The sequence below is a fragment of the Mus caroli genome, chromosome 19 (assembly GCF_900094665.2).
Source record: "Mus caroli chromosome 19, CAROLI_EIJ_v1.1, whole genome shotgun sequence".
Classification (NCBI taxonomy): domain Eukaryota; kingdom Metazoa; phylum Chordata; class Mammalia; order Rodentia; family Muridae; genus Mus; species Mus caroli.
The window spans coordinates 9,529,448-9,535,171 of record NC_034588.1 but is presented as its reverse complement, the minus strand read 5'-3'; positions in this window follow the sequence as shown (position 1 = coordinate 9,535,171).

Below are 5,724 nucleotides of genomic sequence, written 5' to 3'. Positions count from 1 at the left end.
ACTGTACTATTATGGAATTTTCATAGTATTTGTAAATGTATATTTTAGGAAACATGTTACACACACTCCAGTGAAATCTGCTTGGCAGGTCGCGAGGCCTAGAAGCACTCATGAGGCAGGGAGTTTCAAGGAAATTCAACCTCCTAGAACCAGGCATTCTCATAACCCGTATACTTATACCCTATCCCCGAGTTAGTCTGGTGTATGATCCACGTGCTCTCTTTTAGTATTTTTTTATCATAAGTGCCTTTAAATATTGAATTCTGACATAGGTAAGCCTCCACCAGTGTTCCAATGTCCTAGAAAATCCTTGAAGCCAACAAACTTGGAATTCAGTAAGAATTTAATAAGAATGTTACCTATTCAGTAAAGTTTAAATTTACTTCTAGTAGAGAGGGCGAAACTAATTAGGCATTACAAAGAACAGAGCAGGAATAGCTCAGGGCTAGTCTGCAGAGTGTTTACTTGGGACAATAGCCAGTCTTACCCAGACAAGGGAATTCACAATGGCCTAGGGAATAGGTAGGTTTACCATGAAAGAGTTAGAAAATCCCCCTGAAACAGGTTTCTTCACTAGGTCCAAAGAAACAGTATAAATCAGGCATTTACTAAGAACCCCTGGTGGTGAGCTTAACAATAGACTAGCTTTACACCTGGCTCCCTTCTTAGTGGCAGCAGCCTGGTCCCCGCCTTTTTTTGATGTATACATTCCTTTTGTATTGTGTCACTGTAACTCTACGGATGCATCTCGGCTGGTTTCTTGTCGCTCTTCTGTATAAAAAGTATGATGTTCAACTTGAAAAATTACATTCAGATTCTACACAATCTCTTGTGTTGCTTCTCTCTGTCATTCATTCGCCGACTCCTTGTCCACCTGCAACCAGAGACCTGTTCTATGCAGACAGGGACCAAAAAAGGTCTGCGACAGAAACATAAATAGCGATGCACTGCAAAGTGTAAATAAATGGACGGCAATATAGCTAACTAGGACCTAGAAAATAACTCTTCCTTAACTCTGAGTAACAGCCATGAGAGAGATGGCTTTCACTAGAGAAGTGCTATGTTTATCCTACTCCTATTTTTCACGAAGAAAGTTGAAAATGGATATACTGATTTGTGATTGTTATTTTTTGTTTTTATTTAGTTTTAGAATTGTGGTTCTGAAGTTTTCTTTTTTTTTTTTTTTTTTTTTTTTTTTTTTTACTTTTCTTTGAGACAGGGTCTCTCTATGTAGCACTGGCTGTCTTGGAACTCACTATGTAGACCAGGCTAGACTTGAACTCAGAGATCTGCCTGTTCCTGCAGTCCAAGTGCTGGAACTGAATGTAAGTGCCATTGATTTTTTTTTAAAAGAGGTAGTAGTATAGGCTATGGAGCACTCACAAAAAGGGGCCTATCATGAATGCCCTCCAACAGACCCAACAAGCAGCTGAAAGAGTCAGATGCAGATATTTGCACCCAACCAATGGACAGAAGCTGCTGGCCATTGTGGCTGCATTAAGGAAAAGCTGGAAGAAGCTGAGGAGAAGGGCAACCCGGTAGGAGGACCAGCAGGCTCAATGAACCTGGAACCCCGAGATCTCACAGACACTGGACCACCAACCAGGCAGCATACAACAGCCAATATGAGGCCCCCAACATATACAGCAGAGGACTACCTGGTCTGACTTCAGTCAGAGAAAATACACCTAACCTTCAAGAGGCTGGAGGCTCCAAGAGTTTAGATGTCTGGTGGAGTGGAGGGTGGGACATGAGGACATCCTCAAGGAGACACGTGACAGGGAGGAGGTATGGGGTGTAGAACAGTTGGAGGGTGGACCAAAAGGGGAAGAAAATCCTCTGTGAGTTACCATGACCATGGTGTCTCATCACAGCAATAGAAAAGCAGTTTAAGACATGATTGTGCCTTGCACTCTCCATACAATCTCACTATGTGTTCTTTCCACACAAGCCTGGCCCCACTCAGAGAAGCCACATTCCTGCCAAGACTCACCATTCTTTTGCTATACTTTCAGAGATAATAACTTACTTTTGAGTTACTTTCTATCCCTACTCTGCTCTATTTTCATGCTCTGAAATACTGCACAATTTTATTTATTTTAGCAGATACTTGTGTCGTACCCTGGAATGTCAGTGCTGTCTCATACCTGGCATCTTGGAGTATGTCATGAAAACTAGTTAATGCCTTTTACTGAAAACTGGGCTCTACATTTTCTACATGCTTTTGGTTCCATGACTTCTTTACCTTGGATTCTGTCCTCAAACTGTGTAACAAAATAAATACCTTCTTCTTTAAATCACTTTTTTGGGGGAGCAGAGGGGATGTTTTGATACAGCAATAGGACAAGTTACATTGAAAACTTTTACACTTGGTGAAATTATTACTTAACTTTTAGACCATTTTTTTTTAAAGATTTATTTATTTATTATAAGTAAGTACACTGTAGCTGTCTTCAGACACTCCAGAAGAGGGCCCCAGATCTTGTTACGGATGGTTGTGAGCCACCATGTGGTTGCTGGGATTTGAACTCTGGACCTTCGGAAGAGCAGTCGGGTGCTCTTACCCGATGAGCCATCTCACCAGCCCTTTAGACCATTTTTTGAGAAATAAGTTTGCCTCTACCCTGCATTTGTTCTATTCCACTTTTTGTATCTGTTTCTATTTTTCATTTAAAATAGAATATGATTAATGTTCTACTTTCATTTGTGTTGGTGTAATAATGTAGCCTGATAAACTTAGAAGAAATGGGTTTGTTTGGCTTAAAATTCCAGGTTACAGTCCATAATTTTGAGGAAGTCAAACAAAGAATCTCAAACAGCTTGTCATGTCACTTTCACAGCCAAAAGCAGAGAAAAATCAATCCATGCCTGCTCAGTCACTTGCTTACCTGTACTCAGCCCAATTTTCCCACTCTTATATAGGTCAGGACGCCCAGCCTAGGCCTGGTACCACCCACAGTGATCCCAGTCTTCCCACACTGGCTAACTTAATAAGACAGTCCCCCAAAGACATAACCACAAGCCAACCTAATGTAGACAACCCTTGATTGAGACCATTTTCCCAAGCAATTTAGATAGTGTCAAACTGACAATTAAAACTAAGCATCACACTCCATCTTTTATCAAGCTTGACACACAAATACAACACTTTTGAACAACAACCTTCAACTGCTTGTCCCCAAGGTCTCAGAGTTTTTTTATAAGGCAAAATATAGTCCAACTTTGAAAGCAAGCCCTCTTAACTGTGGACTCCTGTAAAATTTTAATGGTTGTATAATTCCAGCATATGGTGTCATAAAGTAACATTCTTATTCCAAAAGTGAAAAAGCGAGTATCACAAGGAGCAATAAAACCAAAGCAAAACCAAATCTGGAAGAGCAAATATCAAGCCCTGTAGCTCAGGGACCAGTACCTGAACCTTGTTTTCTGGGCTCCCAGTAGCTTGTGTAGTAGAGGGCATGTCATATCACTGACCCTCTTCAGTCTCAGCCAGACCAGCACACAAAGATTCTTAGCCAGGGTATCATACAANCAACCCCTCANACTGTTTCTGATAGACTCTCTATTGCTTGGTAAAACCTATGAACCAGGCATCAGCTGTCCACATATTCTAAGAAGTAACTAAAATTCACCATTAAACATGGTTTCCAATATTCAAAAGATTTTCCACCTCAATACACCAAATACTTCCTCATTCTTCCCACAAAAATAGTCCAGGAGGGCACTGGAGAGATGTACCAATGATTAAGAGAACATACTGCTCTTCCCGAGGACCTGAGTTTGATTCCCAGTACCCAAAGTAATTACAAGTTANTACTTGTAACTCTCACTCCAGAAATGTCANCATCTCTCACTGCCTCAGGCACCTCTATGCCTGTGAAGCACATATACTCCAACAGATGTACACACACATATATAAATAAATAATGAATAACTGTGTTTTAAAGATAGTCCAAGGTATAAAATGTGCATGGCTGGAAATATCATAGTCACAACCTCATTCTTGGTGCAAATTTCTATTTCATCTACATTTCTATAGCTATGAAAAAATACCAAAACCCAAACCCAAACCAAAAAATTTTAAAAAAACTTAAGCGAAATGGGTTCATTTCAGTATATAATTCCAGGCCATATTTCATTGTTGTGGGGAAGTCAAGGTGAGAGAAACCTCAAACTGCCTGTACCCCACCTCACTGTCAAAATATTACAAATTGCAGATGATATGATAATATATATGTGACCCTAAAAATTCTACCAGAGAACTCCTAAACCTGATAAACAGCTTCAGTGCAGTAGCTGGATATAAAATTAATGCAAACAAATTAATGGCCTTTCTGTACACAAAGGATAAACGGACTGAGAAAAAATTAGGGAAACAACACCCTTCACAATAGTCACAAATAATATAAAATACTTTGGTGTAACTCTAACTAAGGAAGTGAAAGATCTGTATGATAAGAACTTCAAGTCTCTGAAGAAAGAAATTGAAGAAGATCTCAGAAGATGGAAAGATCTCCCATGTTCATGGATTGGCAGGATTAATGTCAAAATGACTATCCTGCTGAAAGCAATCTACAGATTCAATGCAATCGCCATCAAACTTCCAACTCAATTCTTCAATGAGTTAGTTAGAAAGGGTAATTTGCAAATTCATCTGGAATAATAAAAAACCTAAGATAGCAAAAACTATACTCAACAATAAATGAACCTCTGGTGGAATCACCATGCCTGACCTTAAGCTGTACTACAGAGCAATTGTGATAAAAACTGCATGGTACTGGTACAGCAACAGACAGGTAGATTAATGGAATAGATTGAAGACCCAGAAATGAATCCACACACCCATGGTAACTTGATCTTTGACAAGGGAGCTAAAACCATCCGGTAGAAAAAAAGACACCATTTTCAACAAATGGTGCTGGCACAACTGGCGGTTATCAAGGAGAAAAATGCAAATTGATGCATTCTTATCACCTTGTACAAAGCTCAAGTCTAAGTGAATCAAAGACCTCCACATAAAACCAGAGACACTGAAATTTATGGAGGAGAACGTGGGGAAAAGCCTCGAAGATATGGGCACAGGGGAAAAATTCCTGAACAAAACAGCAGTGGCTTGGGCTGTAAGATCAAGAATCAACAAATGGGACCTCATAAAATTGCAAAGCTTCTGTAAGGCAAAATATACTGTCAATAAGATAAAAAGGCCACCAACAGATTGGGAAAAGATTTTTACCAATCCTAAATCTGATAGGGGACTAATATCCAATATATACAAAGAGCTCAAGAAGCTGGACTCCAGAAATTCAAATAACCGCCTTTTTTAAAATGGGGTACAGAAAGGACAGAGAAGCACCTGAAAAAATGTTCAACACCCTTAATCATCAGGGAAATGCAAATCAAAGCAACCTTGAGATTCCACCTCACTCCAGTCAGAATGGCTAAGATCAAAAATTCAGGTGACAGCAGATGCTGGCGAGGATGTGGAGAAAGAGAAACACTCCTCCATGCTGGTGGGATTGTAAGCTTGTACAACCACTCTGGAAATCAGTCTGGCGGTTCATCAGAAAATTGGACCTAGTACTACCAGAAGATCCAGCAATACCTCTCCTGGGCATATACCCAGAAGATGTTCCAACTGGTAATAAGGACACATGCTCCACTATGTTCATAGCAGCCTTATTTATAATAGCCAGAAGCTAGAAAGAAACCAGATGTCCCTCAACA